Below are 18,232 nucleotides of genomic sequence, written 5' to 3'. Positions count from 1 at the left end.
GGCATATTCTATGGAGCAGCATATGGGGGCATATTCTATGGGGCAGCATATGGGGGCATATTCCATGGGGCAGCATATGGGGGAATATTCTATGGGGCAGCATATGGGGGCATATTCTATGGGGCAGCATATTCTATGGGGCAGCATATGGGGGCATAGCCTATGGGGCAGCATATGGGGGCATAGTCTATGGGGCAGCATATGGGGGCATAGTCTATGGAGCAGCATATGGGGCATATTTTATGCAGCAGCATATGGGGGCATATTCTATGGAGCAGCATATGGGGGCATATTCTATGGAGCAGCATATGGGGGCATAATCTATGGAGCAGCATATGGGGGCATATTCTATGGAGCAGCATATGAGGGCATAATCTATGGAGCATTATATGGGGCATAATCTATGGAGCATCTTATTGGGGCATAATCTATGGAGCATCTTACAATGCCCCTATTTGCATACTGGGGAAGCAGTGTGTGCGTGTCAAGCCCCGCCCCTCATTATGATGTCACAATGGTTGCCATGGCGACGCTGATGTCATCAAAGGTTGCAAGCCCCGCCGCCGCTCATTATGATGTCATAATGGTTGACTATGGATTGGAGAATGTGTGATGAGTATATGGGCACCGGACTATGGGATGGAGGATATGTATGACAGGTATATGGGCACGGGACTATGGGATGGAGGATATGTATATGGGCACGGGACTATGGGATGGAGGATATGTATGATGGGTATATGGGAACAGGACTATGGGATGGCGGATATGTATATGGGCACGGGACTATGGGATGGAGGATGTGTGATGGGTATATGGGCACTGGACTATGGGATGGAGGATATGTATGATGGGTATATGGGCATGGGACTATGGGATGGCGGATATGTATATGGGCACGGGACTATGGGATGGAGGATGTGTGATGGGTATATGGGCACTGGACTATGGGATGGAGGATATGTATGATGGGTATATGGGCACGGGACTATGAGATGGCAGATATGTATGATGGGCATATGGGCACGGGCCTATGGGATGGAGGATATGTATGATGGGTATATGGGCATGGGACTATGGGATGGAGAATATGTATGATGGTTATATGGGCATGGGACTATGGGATGGAGGATGTGTATGATGGGTATATGGGCACGGGCCTATGGGATCGTGGATATGTATGATGGGTATATGGGCATGGGACTATGCGATGGAGGATAATTATAATTTTCTATAACTAACCACAGTTAGTTACTATGCCCGGGCAGCGCCGGGCTCTTCAGCTGTGTGTGTGTGTGTGTGTATGTGTGTATGTCCGGGATAGGCATCCGCACCGTCGCAGCTACAGCCACAAAATTTGGCACAGTCACACGTCTGGACCCCTAGAGCGTCCTAAGCTATGATGTGAGGCGAAATTTTAACCCCGCGTGTTCCAATTCACCAAACAATTTTGCCCCGTCTACATACTGGGGAAAAAATGTGTGCGCGTCAAGCCCCGCCCCTCATTATGATGTCACAATGGTTGCCATGGCAACGCTGATGTCATCATAGGTTGCAAGCCCCGCCGTTCATTATGATGTCATAATGGTTGACTATGGGATGGAGAATGTGTGATGGGTATATGGGCACCGGACTATGGAATGGTGGATATGTATGACGGGTATATGGGCACGGGACTGTGGGATGGAGGATATGTATGACAGGTATATGGGCACGGGACTATGGAATGGTGGATATGTATGATGGGTATATGGGCACGGGACTGTGGGATGAAGGATATCTATGATGGGTATATGGGCACGGGACTATGGGATGGAGGATGTGTGATGGGTATATGGGCACGGGACTATGGGATGGAGGATATGTATGACGGGTATATGGGCACTGGACTATGGGATGGAGGATATGTATGACGGGTATATGGGCAAGGGACTATGGGATGGAGGATATGTATGACGGGTATATGGGCATGGGACTATGGGATGGAGGATATGCATGACGGGTATATGGGCACGGGACTATGGGATGGAGGATATGTATGATGGGTATATGGGCACGGGACTATGGGATGGAGGATGTATGATGGGTATATGGCCATGGGACTATGAGATGAAGGATGTATGATGGGTATATGGACACTCGACTATGGGATGGAGGATATGTATGATGGGTATATGGGCATGGGCCTATGGGATCGTGGATATGTATGATGGGTATTTGGGCACGTGACTATGGGATGGAGGATAATTATAATTTTCTATAACTAACCACAGTTAGTTACTATGCCCAGGCAGCTACAGCCACAAAATGTGGCACAGTCACACGTCTGGACCCCGAGAGTGTCCTAGGCTATGCTGTGAGGCGAAATTTTAACCCCGCGTGTTCCAATTCACCAAAAATGTTGCCCCTATCTACATAATGGGGAAAAAGTGTGTGTGTATCAAGCCCCACCCCTCATTATGATGTCATAATGGTTGCCATGGCGACGCTGATGTCATCATAGGTTGCAAGCCCCGCCACTCATTATGATGCCATAATGGTTGACTATGGGATGGAGGATGTGTGATAGGTATATGGGCACTGGACTATGAGATGGAGGATATGTATGACGGGTATATGGGCACTGGACTATGGGATGGAGGATGCGTGATGGGTGTATGGGCACTGGACTATGGGATGGAGGATATGTATGACGGGTATATGGGCACGGGACTATGGGATGGAGGATGTGTGATGGGTGTATGGGCACTGGACTATGGGATGCAGGATGTGTATGATGGGTATATGGGCATGGGACTATGGGATGGCGGATATGTATGATGGGTATATGGGCAAGGGACTATGGGATGGAGGATATGTATGATGGGTATATGGGCATGGGACTATGAGATGAAGGATGTGTGATGGGTATATGGGCACTCGACTATGGGATGGCGAATATGTATGATGGGTATATGGGCATGGGACTATGGGATGGAGGATGTGTGATGGGTATATGGGCATGGGACTATGGGATGGAGGATGTGTGATGGGTATATGGGCACGGGACTATGGGATGGAGGATGTGTGATGGATATATGGGAACTGGACTATGGGATGGAGGAATTGTATGACGGGCATATGGGCATGGGACTATGGGATCGCGGATATGTATGATGGGTATATGGCTACGGGACTATGGGATGGAGGATATGTATGATGGGTATATGGGCATGGGACTATGAGATGAAGGATGTGTGATGGGTAGATGGGCACTGGACTATGGGATGCAGGATGTGTATGATGGGTATATGGGCATGGGACTATGGGATCGCGGATATGTATGACGGGTATATGGGCAAGGGACTATGGGATGGAGGATATATATGATGGGTATATGGGCATGGGACTATGAGATGAAGGATGTGTGATGGGTATATGGGCACTCGACTATGGGATGGCGAATATGTATGGTGGGTATATGGGCATGGGACTATGGAATGGAGGATATGTGATGGGTATATGGGCATGGGACTATGGGATGGAGGATGTGTGATGGGTATATGGGCACGGGACTATGGGATGGAGGATGTGTGATGGATATATGGGAACTGGACTATGGGATGGAGGAATTGTATGACGGGTATATGGGCATGGGACTATGGGATCGCGGATATGTATGATGGGTATATGGGCACGGGACTATGGGATGGAGGATATGTATGATGGGTATATGGGCATGGGACTATGAGATGAAGGATGTGTGATGGGTAGATGAGCACTCGACTATGGGATGGCGAATATGTAAGATGGGTATATGGGCATGGGACTATGGGATGGAGGATGTGTGATGGGTATATGGGCATGGGACTATGGAATGGAGGATGTGTGATGGGTATATGGGCACTCGACTTTGGGATGGAGGATATGTATGATGGGTATATGGGCACGGGACTATGGGATGGAGGATAATTATAATTTGCTATAACTAACCACAGTTAGTTACTATGCCCGGGCAGCGCCGGGCTCTTCAGCTAGTATATATATATATATATATATATATATATATATATACATACACATACATACAAACAGGAACATGAGTATTTGATACACTGACGATTTTGCAAGTTTTCCTGCCTACTAAGAATGGAGAGGTGTGTAATTTTTATCATAGGTACACTTCATCTGTGAAAGACAGAATCTTAAAAAAAACCAGAAAATCACATTGTATGATTTTTACATAATTAAATTGCATATCAAATACTTATTTCATGAAATAAAAATTAAATTTAATTATTTAAAACTCATACAATATGATTTTCTGGATTTTAATTTTAGATTTTGTCTCTCACAGTTGAAGTGATAAAAACTACAGCTCTCTCCACTCTTTGTCGGTGGTAAAATTAGAAAAATCAGCAGTGTATCAAATACTTATTTTCCACATTGTGTGTATTTGTACTGTATATATATCTCTGTTTCAAATGTTCAGTTTGTCTGATTTTTCTCTTTATAGGTATATTTTTGAGTAAAACGTAAATTGTTCTTTCAGTCTACAAACTTCTGACAACATGTCTCCGAATTTCCAAGCAATACATTTTGTACTTTTTTCCTGAAAATGAGAAATGCTTAAAATTAGAGAAAAAAAACAGTGCTTTCGGACCTCAAGTAATGTAAAGAAAACAAGTTCATAATCATTTAGAAACAATACTAATGTTCAGTTCAGTTCAGAAATCAATATTTTGTGGAATAGCCATGATTTTTAAAAACAGCTTTCATGCGTCTTGGCATGCTTTCCACCAGCCTTTCACACTGCTTCTTGTGGAAAAATTTAAGCAGTTCTTCCTTGTTTTATGGCTTGTGACTATCCATCATCCTCTTGATTACATGCCAGAGGTTTTCAATGGGGTTCAGGTCTGGAGAATGGACTGCCCATGACAGAGTTTTGATGTGGTGGGCTCTTAATTTTTGCCAAAACTGTGTATATATATATATATATATATATATATATATACACACACACACACCTCAAGATCCTTCATGGAGGTTCTCAAGGACAGAAGTGTAAACAAAAAAAAAGGAGATTTTTGTGTACTCACCGTAAAAAGGAGATTTTTGTGTACTCACCGTAAAATCTCTTTCTCTTAGCCTTTAATTGGGGGACACAGAACCTTGGGTGTTATGCTGCTGTCCACTAGGAGGCGACACTATGCATAATCTGAAAAAGATTAACTTTGGCTCCTCCTCTGCAGTATACACCCCTGGACGGAGTCAGCCTTCTCCAGTTTTGTGCCAAAGCATAAGGAGGAACGTAACCAAATAACATAACCATGCCTGTGAGAAGGCTACTATGTACGAGCTCAAAGAACAATATGAGAACTCAACAGGAAACAACGGCCCGTAAGGGCAACAGGGTGGGAGCTGTGTCCCCCAATTAAAGGCTAAGAGAAAGAGATTTTACGGTGAGTACACAAAAATCTCCTTTACTCTGTCGCCTAATTGGGGGACACAGAACCTTGGGACGTCCCAAAGCATTCCCTGGGTGGGAAGCAGTGGACGAATATTGTGCTGACAGTCCCCTAGACTTGGGGTACTGCCGCCTGCAGAACCAGTCTACCCAGGCTCGCATCCGCTGAGGACTGGGTATGAACACTGTAGTGTTTCGTAAACGTGTGTAGGCTAGTCCAAGTGGCCGCCTTGCACACTTGTTGTGCCGAAGCCTGATGCCGAATGGCCCAGGAGGCCCCTACTGCCCGTGTAGAGTGTGCCGTGATACCGGCCGGAAGAGGGGAACTGTTAAGTCGGTAGGCCTCATGTATGGTGGACTTGATCCACCTGGCAAGGGTAGCCTTGGAAGCCGGCAACCCCTTGCGACTACCTTCCGGAAGAATGAAGAGGGAATCAGATTTCCAGAAAGGTGCAGTCCTGGACACGTAAATCCGCAATGCTCTGACGAGGTCAAGCGTATGCAGAGCCTTCTCCACTCTATGAACCGGAACTGGGCAAAGGGAAGGCAGTGAAATCTCTTCATTAAGGTGAAAGTTGGACACAACCTTCGGAAGGAAGGATGGTACCGTGCGGAGAACCACCTTGTCCTGGTGAAAGGCTAGGAAAGGCCGTCTGCAGGAAAGTGCTGACAATTCCGACACTGCGTAACGAGGTGATCGCCACTAGAAAAACCACTTTCTGAGACAGAATGGAGAGTGGAACTCCTCTAAGAGGTTCGAAGGGTGGAGCTTGCAATGCTGTCAGGACCAGATTGAGGTCCCACGTATCCAGCGGACGTTTGTAGGGAGGAACCAATCGGGAAACTCCCTGGATGAAAGTCCTTACTTGCGGTTTAATAGCAATGCGCTTTTGAAAAAGGACTGAAAGCGCCGACATCATTCTATGATTCTATGATTCTATGACACCTGACTCTTAAGCGAACTTAAGGATAGCTTGGCATCTAGGCCCGATTGAAGAAAACCTAGTACCTTCGGGAGGGAATAAGGGAGTGGGACTTGTCCATGAGATTCGCACCAAGAAAAGAAAGCTCTCCAGGTACGATAATAGAGCTTGGCGGAGGCAGGCTTCCTTGCCCTGATCATAGTTGCAATGACTGCCGGTGAAAAACCTGCCTGGGTTAGAATCCAGGTTTCAAGGGCCATGCCGTCAAATTGAGAGCCCCTGAAGTCTGGTGGAAGAACGGACCTTGAGACAGAAGGTCGTGACGGTCGGGTAGACGCCAGGGGGCGTCTGCCGTGAGTTGGACGATGTCGGCGTACCAAGTACGTCTGGGCCAGTCTGGCGCGATGAGGATGGTCGGAACTCCCTCTTGCTTGATCTTCCTCACGACCCTGGCGATTAGGGGGAGGGGTGGAAAAATGTACAGGAGTCGGAACTGGGACCAGTCCTGGACCAGGGCATCCGCTCCGAGCGACCGCGGGTCGTGTGTCCTGGCCATGAAATTGGGAACCTTGGTATTGAGATGGGATGCCATTAGGTCCACATCCGGGGTTCCCCAGCGTTGACAGATCTGGTAAAAAATCTCGGGATGGAGAGACCACTCCCCCGAGTCCATTCCTTGCCTGCTGAGGAAGTCGGCTTCCCAGTTTTCTACACCTGGAATGTGTACCGCAGAAAGTACCGACCTTGTGTCTTCCGCCCAGCGGAGGATATGAGCCACTTCTCTCATCGCCTGGGCGCTGCGGGTCCCGCCTTGGTGGTTCACGTATGCCACAGCCGTGGCATTGTCCGACTGCATCCGTATGTGCGAGGCTGCAAGCAAGTGATGAAATGCTCTCAGTGCCAAGAGAATGGCCCTGATTTCCAGAACATTGATAGGCAATGTCACTTCCCTCGGTGACCACTTGCCCTGTGCCCTGTGATGTAGGTGCACCGCCCCCCAGCCTGTCAGGCTTGCATCGGTAGTCAGGATCTTCCATTGTCCTGAGAGGAATGGCTTCCCTCGTGTAAGCGAGTTTGGTTTGAGCCACCAATGCAGGGACCTCCTGGTTGATGACGTCAACCTGAACTCCCTGTCGAGGGAGAGAGGGTTCCTGTCCCAAGATCTGAGTATGGCTAGTTGAAGGACCCTGAGGTGAAACTGGGCAAATGGCACTGCCTCTATTGCTGCTGCCATCCTGCCGAGGATTCTCATGGCAAACCGGAGAGATCGAGGAGGACTGTGAAGGAGTGTGCGAACTCCCAGACGGATGGCCAGTGTCTTGTCCTTGGGAAGGAGCACCAGGCCCCTGGCGGTGTCGAATACCATTCCCAGGAATGTTAGAGTCCGAGTTGGGATGGTCGACGATTTCTGTAGGTTGACTAGCCATCCCAGGCGACTCAGAGTGTCTAGAGTGATTGAGACACTGACCTCGCAGTCTTTGAAAGTGGGAGACTTGACGAGGAGGTCGTCCAGGTACGGGACGACTAGGATGCCTCTTGAGTGCAGGACGTCCATGGTGGCCGCCATGACTTTGGTGAACGTTCTTGGAGCCGTGGCGAGTCCGAACGGAAGGGCGACAAACTGGTAGTGGTTTTGGTTGACCGCGAACCTGAGAAACCTTTGGTGGGCGGGAGCAATTGGTATGTGGAGATACGCATCCTGTATGTCTATGGAGGCGAGGTATTCTCCCTGCTCCATGGATGCAATGATGGACCGGAGGGACTCCATGCGGAAATGACGGACCCGTACGTAATTGTTGAGCTGTTTTAGGTCCAGTATGGGTCGGACGCCGCCTCCTTTCTTGGGGACTACGAACAAATTTGAGTAGAATCCTCGGAATCTCTCGTTCGCGGGAACCGGCACCACAACTCCTGATTGAAGGAGAGAGGAAACCGCTTGGTGGAAAACACGAGCCTTTTCTGGTGGTGTTGGAGGAACAGAAAGGAAGAACCGGTTCGGTGGAACGGAAGTGAACTCTATCTTGTATCCGGAAGACACTATTTCCCTGACCCACCTGTCTTCTGTAATAGGCAGCCAGACTTGCTGAAAGAGGAAAAGTCGGCCGCCTACTGGTGGGGTGTCTTCCGGAGGTCTCGAGTCATGATGAAGTGAAGTTCTGAGGTTTTCCTCCCTTGGGTTTCGCTTGGCCTGCTTTCCACTGCCAAGCCCTGTCCGGTCGCTGCTGCGTCCGTGGGTTGTCTCTGCGTGGAGAACGGTTGCGGTTTTGCACTGGGCGCAAAACGGACCAGCCCGAGGAATTCCGAAAGGATCGGAATCACGTCTGGTTTCTTTGTTTAAACGTGCGTTTCGGTTTTAGTTGAGGGAGAGAGGTACTCTTACCCCCAGTGGCATTGGCTATCATGGTGTCCAACTTTTCGCCGAAAAGTCTTCCAGTAAAATACGGAAGTCTCGTGAGGGACTTCATTGAGGCCGCATCCGCTTTCCATTCTCGCAGCCAGAGGATGCGTCGGATCGTGATGGCGTTTGATGCTATTCCCGCTACACCTCTGGCGGAATCCAGGGCTGCATGAATTATGTAGTCTGCTACCACTGCCATCTGGACCGCTTGGTCCGAGAGTTCAGGACTTGAAGCCTGAAGACCCTCCTGTAGTTTTTTGGCCCAAGCCAGGATGGCCTTGGCTGCCCAAACTGAAGCAAACGCAGGGCCCAGAGAGGCGCCTGCCGCTTCGAAAATAGAACGAGCCATGCGTTCTACTTGCCGGTCTGCTGCGTCCCTGAGGGTTGAGCTATCCGGCAGAGAGAGTAAAGTCTGCACTGCTAGCCTAGAAACCGGAGGGTCCACTTCAGGTGGATCTGTCCATTGTTTGGTGTCTTTCTGTGGGAAGGGGTACTTCGCTTCCAAATATTTGCGATTAGCGAATTTTTTGTCAGGCTGTGCAAACTGTTTGGTAAGTATTTTCTCAAACTCATCGTGATTAGGGAAGACCTTAGGTGGTTTTTGAACACTTTCGAAGCAAATCCTCTGTTCTGGGACTTCCGGGGGCGACTCTGGAATTTTTAGCACCCGATGAATGGCAGAAATTATGTCCTCAACTAGCGCTGTATTGCTAGGGGGAGAAGGTACCACGGACCTGACCGTTTCATTATCTGAGTCGGAGTCACAGACACCCTCCGAATCCTGTGCCTCGCTAAGGTGATCCCTGGAGGGCGACCTGGGGCGGGGGTCTTCTGTGGTGGGGGATCCCTGTGGTAAATTGCACTGTCTGTCTGTGGCAGGGGACTGCCCAGGAGACCTGGAATGACGCTGTCTCTCCCTAGAGGGGGACGACCTTGTGCTATAGTGCGACTCAGGTGATAGAGACCTGTGGGTCCGCTTACGTCTGTGAGAGTTGGAAGCAGCATGTTCCTGAGACAAGCTGTCCGTTTGCTGTGTACCGTCCATAGCCGGGGCCCGACTCTGCAGAGCTTGCAGTAATGTAGCAGTTAGGTTGTCTATGGACTGTGACATAGACTGAGACATCTGAGTTGCCCATTCCGGCGTGGTCTGTGACACTGAAGCGTCAGTAGGGACTCCCTGGGGTTCTGACCCAGAGTTCTGGATGCAGTCCCGGCAGTGCGGATACGTGCTGCCACTAGGGAGCGTGGCTTTGCAGGCTGTACAGAATGCATAGAAACATTCCTGCCTGGTTCTCTTCCTTGAGCCCGGCATAGTGCACAGAGGCTGGCTATAAGGGATCGTACAGGGGTGGCTACGCAGAGGGAACCCACAGAAAGCCTTATAGGAAGTATAGATTCACAGCTGAGTAATGAGAACCCAGCTGTGAGCTTACCCCACCGGTGTGCCCCTAGGTCCAGCGCCGACAGATCCCAGTTCTGTGCCCCCCGGAGACCGCTGTGATGCTCCTCTCCTGGATCTCATCCAGAAAAAATGGCCACCGGGGCTCTGAGGAGAGGGAGGAGGGGGCGGAGAGCTGAAAAGGACGCGCTGGGCTGTGTAAAAACACCCCCTTTCTGCATCAATCCGCCCCTTCTTTGACACTCCAGTGTGTCATTTTGGTCATCCGGGGGGCGGGCCGGGGGGCGGGGAAAAGGCGGCGGCTTCAGCTAGGCCGAAGCCGCGGCCTAAATTAGAAGCCTGATGCCCAGGAGGGCTCCAGAGCGGCGCGGTAGTCCGGGGGGGGGGCGGATTTGCACCAGACCCCCCCAGAATGGTCGACTGGATAGCGGTGGGGGTAGCAGGGGTAGCGGTTTTTGTATGGGGGGCCCCTGAAGCGCTATGGAGCCGCTGCTGTTGCAGAGACAGGGACGCAGAAAAGCCCTGTCTCTGCTGTGCCATCCAGTCCGCACCCTCCCCCGGCCCCAACAGGATCCCTCAGCCAGCCTGGGGTCCCTGGAAGCTGCGAAATGCTGCCTGATCTCCGACCCTACCTGAGGCGTCTCAACCTAATACCCCCTGCGGGGGATTAGGGAGGGTGCGTCTGTCACCGTCAGGGGGTCTTCATCCTCGCCTCAACCTCAACCCAGACCCCTTAAAGGGGTTGGGGAAGGAGGGGGGTCTCGACCTCGAACCATTACCCGAGGGACTGGGGAGGGAGCGACATGGGGAAAAACCTCCTCGACCTCAACCGGGTACCCCTAATAGGGGACCGAGGAGGGAGCCATGCCGGGAGTCTCGCTGGAGACCCACTTTTCTTCATCTGTATTTCCGGTGAAAAAAAGGAAAAAAAAAAAAACGGAAGAAAAAAAGGTGTGCCTCCTTGCGACACTAAGCAAAAACTGGAGAAGGCTGACGCCGTCCAGGGGTGTATACTGCAGAGGAGGAGCCAAAGTTAATCTTTTTCAGATTATGCATAGTGTCGCCTCCTAGTGGACAGCAGCATAACACCCAAGGTTCTGTGTCCCCCAATTAGGCGACAGAGTAATCTCTTTCTCTTAGCCTTTAATTGGGGGACACAGAACCTTGGGTGTTATGCTGCTGTCCACTAGGAGGCGACACTATGCATAATCTGAAAAAGATTAACTTTGGCTCCTCCTCTGCAGTATACACCCCTGGACGGCGTCAGCCTTCTCCAGTTTTGTGCCAAAGCATAAGGAGGAACGTAACCAAATAACATAACCATGCCTGTAAGAAGGCTACTATGTACGAGCTCAAAGAACAATATGAGAACTCAACAGGAAACAACGGCCCGTAAGGGCAACAGGGTGGGAGCTGTGTCCCCCAATTAAAGGCTAAGAGAAAGAGATTTTACGGTGAGTACACAAAAATCTCCTTTACTCTGTCGCCTAATTGGGGGACACAGAACCTTGGGACGTCCCAAAGCAGTCCCTGGGTGGGAAGCAGTGGACGAATATTGTGCTGACAGTCCCCTAGACTTGGGGTACTGCCGCCTGCAGAACCAGTCTACCCAGGCTCGCATCCGCTGAGGACTGGGTATGAACACTGTAGTGTTTCGTAAACGTGTGTAGGCTAGTCCAAGTGGCCGCCTTGCACACTTGTTGTGCCGAAGCCTGATGCCGAATGGCCCAGGAGGCCCCTACTGCCCGTGTAGAGTGTGCCGTGATACCGGCCGGAAGAGGGGAACTGTTAAGTCGGTAGGCCTCGTGTATGGTGGACCTGATCCACCTGGCAAGGGTAGCCTTGGAAGCCGGTAACCCCTTGCGACTACCTTCCGGAAGAATGAAGAGGGAATCAGATTTCCGGAAAGGTGCAGTCCTGGACACGTAAATTTGCAATGCTCTGACGAGGTCAAGCGTATGCAGAGCCTTCTCCACTCTATGAACCGGAACCGGGCAAAGGGAAGGCAGTGAAATCTCTTCATTAAGGTGAAAGTTGGACACAACCTTCGGAAGGAAGGATGGTACCGTGCGGAGAACCACCTTGTCCTGGTGAAAGGCTAGGAAAGGCCGTCTGCAGGAAAGTGCTGACAATTCCGACACTCTGCGTAACGAGGTGATCGCCACTAGAAAAACCACTTTCTGAGACAGAATGGAGAGTGGAACTCCTCTAAGAGGTTCAAAGGGTGGAGCTTGCAATGCTGTCAGGACCAGATTGAGGTCCCACGTATCCAGCGGACGTATGTAGGGAGGAACCAATCGGGAAACTCCCTGGATGAAAGTCCTGACTTGCGGTTTAATAGCAATGCGCTTTTGAAAAAAGACTGAAAGCGCCGACACCTGACTCTTAAGCGAACTTAAGGATAGCTTGGCATCTAGGCCCGATTGAAGAAAACCTAGTACCTTCGGGAGGGAATAAGGGAGTGGGACTTGTCCATGAGATTCGCACCAAGAAAAGAAAGCTCTCCAGGTACGATAATAGAGCTTGGCGGAGGCAGGCTTCCTTGCCCTGATCATAGTTGTAATGACTGCCGGTGAAAAACCTGCCTAGGTTAGAATCCAGGTTTCAAGGGCCATGCCGTCAAATTGAGAGCCCCTGAATTCTGGTGGAAGAACGGACCTTGAGACAGAAGGTCGTGACGGTCGGGTAGACGCCAGGGGGCGTCTGCCGTAAGTTGGACGATGTCGGCGTACCAAGTACGTCTGGGCCAGTCTGGCGCGATGAGGATGGTCGGAACTCCCTCTTGCTTGATCTTCCTCACGACCCTGGCGATTAGGCTGTGTGCACACGCTGCGGATTTTGCTGCGGTTCCGCAGCGATTTTGGCCGCTGCGGACCCGCAGCAGTTTTTGCTGCGGTGTACAGTAGCATGATTCCCTATGGGAATCAAAAACCGCAGTGCAGACGGTGCGGAATTTTCCGCGCGGATTATCTGCGGTTTTCAATCAGCAGAAAGAATTGACATGTCAATTCTTTCTGCGGATTCCCCTGAGGTTTGCCATCTCCTCCATTGAGGAGATGAAAAACCGCAGGGCAAAACCGCAGAGCAATCCGCGGGTAAAACCGCAGGTCTTTTGACCTGCGGTTTCACCTGCGGATTTTACAAAATCCGCGTGGATGAATCCGCACCTAATCCGCAGCGTGTGCACACAGCCTTAGGGGGAGGGGTGGAAAAATGTACAGGAGTCGGAACTGGGACCAGTCCTGGACCAGGGCATCCGCTCCGAGCGACCGCGGGTCGTGTGTCCTGGCCATGAAATTGGGAACCTTGGTATTGAGATGGGATGCCATTAGGTCCACATCCGGGGTTCCCCAGCGTTGACAGATCTGGTAAAAAATCTCGGGATGGAGAGACCACTCCCCCGAGTCCATTCCTTGCCTGCTGAGGAAGTCGGCTTCCCAGTTTTCTACACCCGGAATGTGTACCGCAGAAAGTACCGACCTTGTGTCTTCCGCCCAGCGGAGGATATGAGCCACTTCTCTCATCGCCTGGGCGCTGCGGGTCCCGCCTTGGTGGTTCACGTATGCCACAGCCGTGGCATTGTCCGACTGAATCCGTATGTGCGAGGCTGCAAGCAAGTGATGAAAGGCTCTCAGTGCCAAGAGAATGGCCCTGATTTCCAGAACATTGATGGGCAATGTCACTTCCCTCGGTGACCACTTGCCCTGTGCCCTGTGATGTAGGTGCACCGCCCCCCAGCCTGTCAGGCTTGCATCGGTAGTCAGGATCTTCCATTGTCCTGAGAGGAATGGCTTCCCTCATGTAAGCGAGGTTGGTTTGAGCCACCAATGCAGGGACCTCCTGGTTGATGACGTCAACCTGAACTCCCTGTCGAGGGAGAAGGGGTTCCTGTCCCAAGATCTGAGCATGGCTAGTTGAAGGACCCTGAGGTGAAACTGGGCAAATGGCACTGCCTCTATTGCTGCTGCCATCCGGCCGAGGACTCTCATGGCAAACCGGAGAGATCGAGGAGGACTGTGAAGGAGTGTGCGAACTCCCAGACGGATGGCCAGTGTCTTGTCCTTGGGAAGGAGCACCAGGCCCCTGGCGGAGTCGAATACCATTCCCAGGAATGTTAGAGTCCGAGTTGGGATGGTCGACGATTTCTGTAGGTTGACTAGCCATCCCAGGCGACTCAGAGTGTCTAGAGTGATTGAGACACTGACCTCGCAGTCTTTGAAAGTGGGAGACTTGACGAGGAGGTCGTCCAGGTACGGGACAACTAGGATGCCTCTTGAGTGCAGGACGTCCATGGTGGCCGCCATGACTTTGGTGAACGTTCTTGGAGCCGTGGCGAGTCCGAACGGAAGGGCGACAAACTGGTAGTGGTTTTGGTTGACCGCGAACCTGAGAAACCTTTGGTGGGCGGGAGCAATTGGTATGTGGAGATACGCATCCTGTATGTCTGTGGAGGCGAGGTATTCTCCCTGCTCCATGGATGCAATGATGGACCGGAGGGACTCCATACGGAAATGACGGACCCGTACGTAATTGTTGAGCTGTTTTAGGTCCAGTATGGGTCGGACGCCGCCTCCTTTCTTGGGGACTACGAACAAATTTGAGTAGAATCCTCGGAATCTCTCGTTCGCGGGAACCGGCACCACAACTCCTGATTGAAGGAGAGAGGAAACCGCTTGGTGGAAAACACGAGCCTTTTCTGGTGGTGTTGGAGGAACAGAAAGGAAGAACCGGTTCGGTGGAACGGAAGTGAACTCTATCTTGTATCCGGAAGACACTATTTCCCTGACCCACCTGTCTTCTGTAATAGGCAGCCAGACTTGCTGAAAGAGTAAAAGTCGGCCGCCTACTGGTGGGGTGTCTTCCGGAGGTCTCGAGTCATGATGAAGTGAAGTTCTGAGGTTTTCCTCCCTTGGGTTTCGCTTGGCCTGCTTTCCACTGCCAAGCCCTGTCCGGTCGCTGCTGAGTCCGTGGGTTGTCTCTGCGTGGAGAACGGTTGCGGTTTTGCACTGGGCGCGAAACGGACCAGCCTGAGGAATTCCGAAAGGATCGGAATCGCGTCTGGTTTCTTCGTTTAAACGTGCGTTTCGGTTTTAGTTGAGGGAGAGAGGTACTCTTACCCCCAGTGGCATTGGCTATCATGGTGTCCAACTTTTCGCCGAAAAGTCTTCCAGTAAAATACGGAAGTCGCGTGAGGGACTTCTTTGAGGCTGCATCCGCTTTCCATTCTCGCAGCCAGAGGATGCGTCGGATCGTGATGGCGTTTGATGCTATTCCCGCTACACCTCTGGCGGAATCAAGGGCTACATGAATCATGTAGTCTGCTACCACTGCCATCTGGACCGCTTGGTCCGAGAGTTCAGGATTTGAAGCCTGAAGACCCTCCTGTAGTTTTTTGGCCCAAGCCAGGATGGCCTTGGATGCCCAAACTGAAGCAAATGCAGGGCCCAGAGAGGCGCCTGCCGCTTCGAAAATAGAATGAGCCAAGCGTTCTACTTGCCGGTCTGCTGCGTCCCTGAGGGTTGAGCTATCCGGCAGAGAGAGTAAAGTCTGCGCTGCTAGCCTAGAAACCGGAGGGTCCACTTCAGGTGGATCTGTCCATTGTTTGGTGTCTTTCTGTGGGAAGGGGTACTTCGCTTCCAAATATTTGCGATTAGCAAATTTTTTGTCAGGCTGCGCAAACTGTTTGGTAAGTATTTTCTCAAACTCATCGTGATTAGGGAAGACCTTAGGTGGTTTTTGAACACTTTCGAAGCAAATCCTATGTTCTGGGACTTCCGGGGGCGACTCTGGAATTTTTAGCACCCGATGAATGGCAGAAATTATGTCCTCAACTAGCGCTGTATTGCTAGGGGGAGAAGGTACCACGGACCTGACCGTTTCATTATCTGAGTCGGAGTCACAGATGCCCTCCGAATCCTGTGCCTCGCTAAGGTGATCCCTGGAGGGCGACCTGGGGCGGGGGTCTTCTGTGATGGGGGATCCCTGTGGTAAATTGCACTGTCTGTCTGTGGCAGGGGACTGCCCAGGAGACCTGGAATGACGCTGTCTCTCCCTAGAGGGGGACGACCTTGTGCTATAGTGCGACTTAGGTGATCGAGACCTGTGGGTCCGCTTACGTCTGTGAGAGTCGGAAGCAGCATGTTCCTGAGACAAGCTGTCCTTTTGCTGTGTACCGTCCATAGCCGGGGCCCGACTCTGCAGAGCTTGCAGTAATGTAGCAGTTAGGTTGTCTATGGACTGTGACATAGACTGAGACATCTGAGTTGCCCATTCCGGCGTGGCCTGTGACACTGAAGCGTCAGTAGGGACTCCCTGGGGTTCTGACCCAGAGTTCTGGATGCAGTCCCGGCAGGGCGGATACGTGCTGCCACTAGGGAGCGCGGCTTTGCAGGCTGTGCAGAATGCATAGAAACATTCCTGCCTGGTTCTCTTCCTTGAGCCCGGCATAGTGCACAGAGGCTGGCTATAAGGGATCGTACAGGGGTGGCTACGCAGAGGGAACCCACAGAAAGCCTTATAGGAAGTATAGATTCACAGCTGAGTAATGAGAACCCGGGGCTCTGAGGAGAGGGAGGAGGGGGCGGAGAGCTGAAAAGGGCGCGCTGGGCTGTGTAAAAACGCGCCCTTTCTGCCTCAATCCGCCCCTTCTATGACACTCCAGCGTGTCATTTTGGTCATCCGGGGCGCGGGCCGGGGGGCGGGGAAAAGCCCTCCTGGGCATCGGCCTAGCTGAAGCCGCGGCCTAAATTAGAAGCCTGATGCCCAGGAGGGCTCCAGAGCGGCGCGGTAGTCCGGGGGGGGGGGGGCGGATTTGTACCAGACCCCCCCAGAATGGTCGACTGGATAGCGGTGGGGGTAGCAGGGGTAGCGGTTTTTGTATGGGGTGCCCCTGAAGCGCTATGGAGCCGCTGCTGTTGCAGAGACAGGGACGCAGAAAAACCCTGTCTCTGCTGTGCCATCCAGTCCGCACCCTCCCCCGGCCCCAACAGGATCCCTCAGCCAGCCTGGGGTCCCTGGAAGCTGCGAAATGCCGCCTGATCTCCGACCCTACCTGAGGCGTCTCAACCTAATACCCCCTGCGGGGGATTAGGGAGGGTGTGTCTGTCACCGTCAGGGGGTCTTCATCCTCACCTCAACCTCAACCCAGACCCCTTAAAGGGGTTGGGGAAGGAGGGGGGTCTCGACCTCGAACCAGGACCCGAGGGACTGGGGAGGGAGCGACATGGGGAAAAACCACCTCGACCTCAACCGGGTACCCCTAATAGGGGACCGAGGAGGGAGCCATGCCGGGAGTCTCGCTGGAGACCCACTTTTCTTCATCTGTATTTCCGTGAAAAAAAGGAAAAAAACGGAAGAAAAAAGGTGTGCCTCCTTGCGACACTAAGCAAAAACTGGAGAAGGCTGACGCCGTCCAGGGGTGTATACTGCAGAGGAGGAGCCAAAGTTAATCTTTTTCAGATTATGCATAGTGTCGCCTCCTAGTGGACAGTAGCATAACACCCAAGGTTCTGTGTCCCCCAATTAGGCGACAGAGTAAAAGAAAACTGTGTGAAAAAGTATAGAGTCATGTTAAAGGGAACCTGTCAGCAGGATTGTGCATAGTAATCTACGCAGTGTCAGACTGGCGCCGTTATACTGAATAAAGTGATATCTTGTTTGATGAAATCTGTCTTGTGGCTGTTTCTTAATCTTTATTTTCAGTATTGTGTTAATGATATGCTCGTGTCCTAAGGCGGGGCTGGTGTATGTGGTGCTCTGATTATATATTCATAATGCAGACTGCTGACAGGTCACTTATCTCTAACCGTCCTGCCCCCTAGTTTGCATAATGAATACCATCACACACTCAATTAAAAAAAAAACGCTTCTGCAGGCAGATACCGGCCGTGGCACCTGCGCTGCAACATAATCGCATGGTTACTGTGCACTTAATCGTTTGCAGATTTATTTGAGCGAGGAAAAAAAAGCCACTTTGAAAATGGCGCCTGCGCAGTAGACGCTGTTGGTCTGTATCGAGATCTGATAGCTGCTGTTGCGCAAGTGCCGGCGGCGACATCTTGCTGGAG

General features: G+C 51.4%; 1 protein-coding gene across 4 annotated transcripts in view; it reads right to left on the bottom strand.

Moving 5' to 3' along the window:
* DOCK11 (dedicator of cytokinesis 11) overlaps positions 1–18,232 on the bottom strand; it is a 481,846-nt gene that overhangs the window by 299,922 nt on the left and 163,692 nt on the right. The window lies entirely within an intron of this gene.

The sequence above is a fragment of the Dendrobates tinctorius genome, unplaced genomic scaffold, assembly GCF_039654945.1.
Source record: "Dendrobates tinctorius isolate UK_male_01 unplaced genomic scaffold, ASM3965494v1 ptg000133l, whole genome shotgun sequence".
In the NCBI taxonomy this organism is placed as follows: Eukaryota; Metazoa; Chordata; class Amphibia; order Anura; family Dendrobatidae; genus Dendrobates; species Dendrobates tinctorius.
This window is presented reverse-complemented; position numbering and strand designations above follow the sequence as displayed.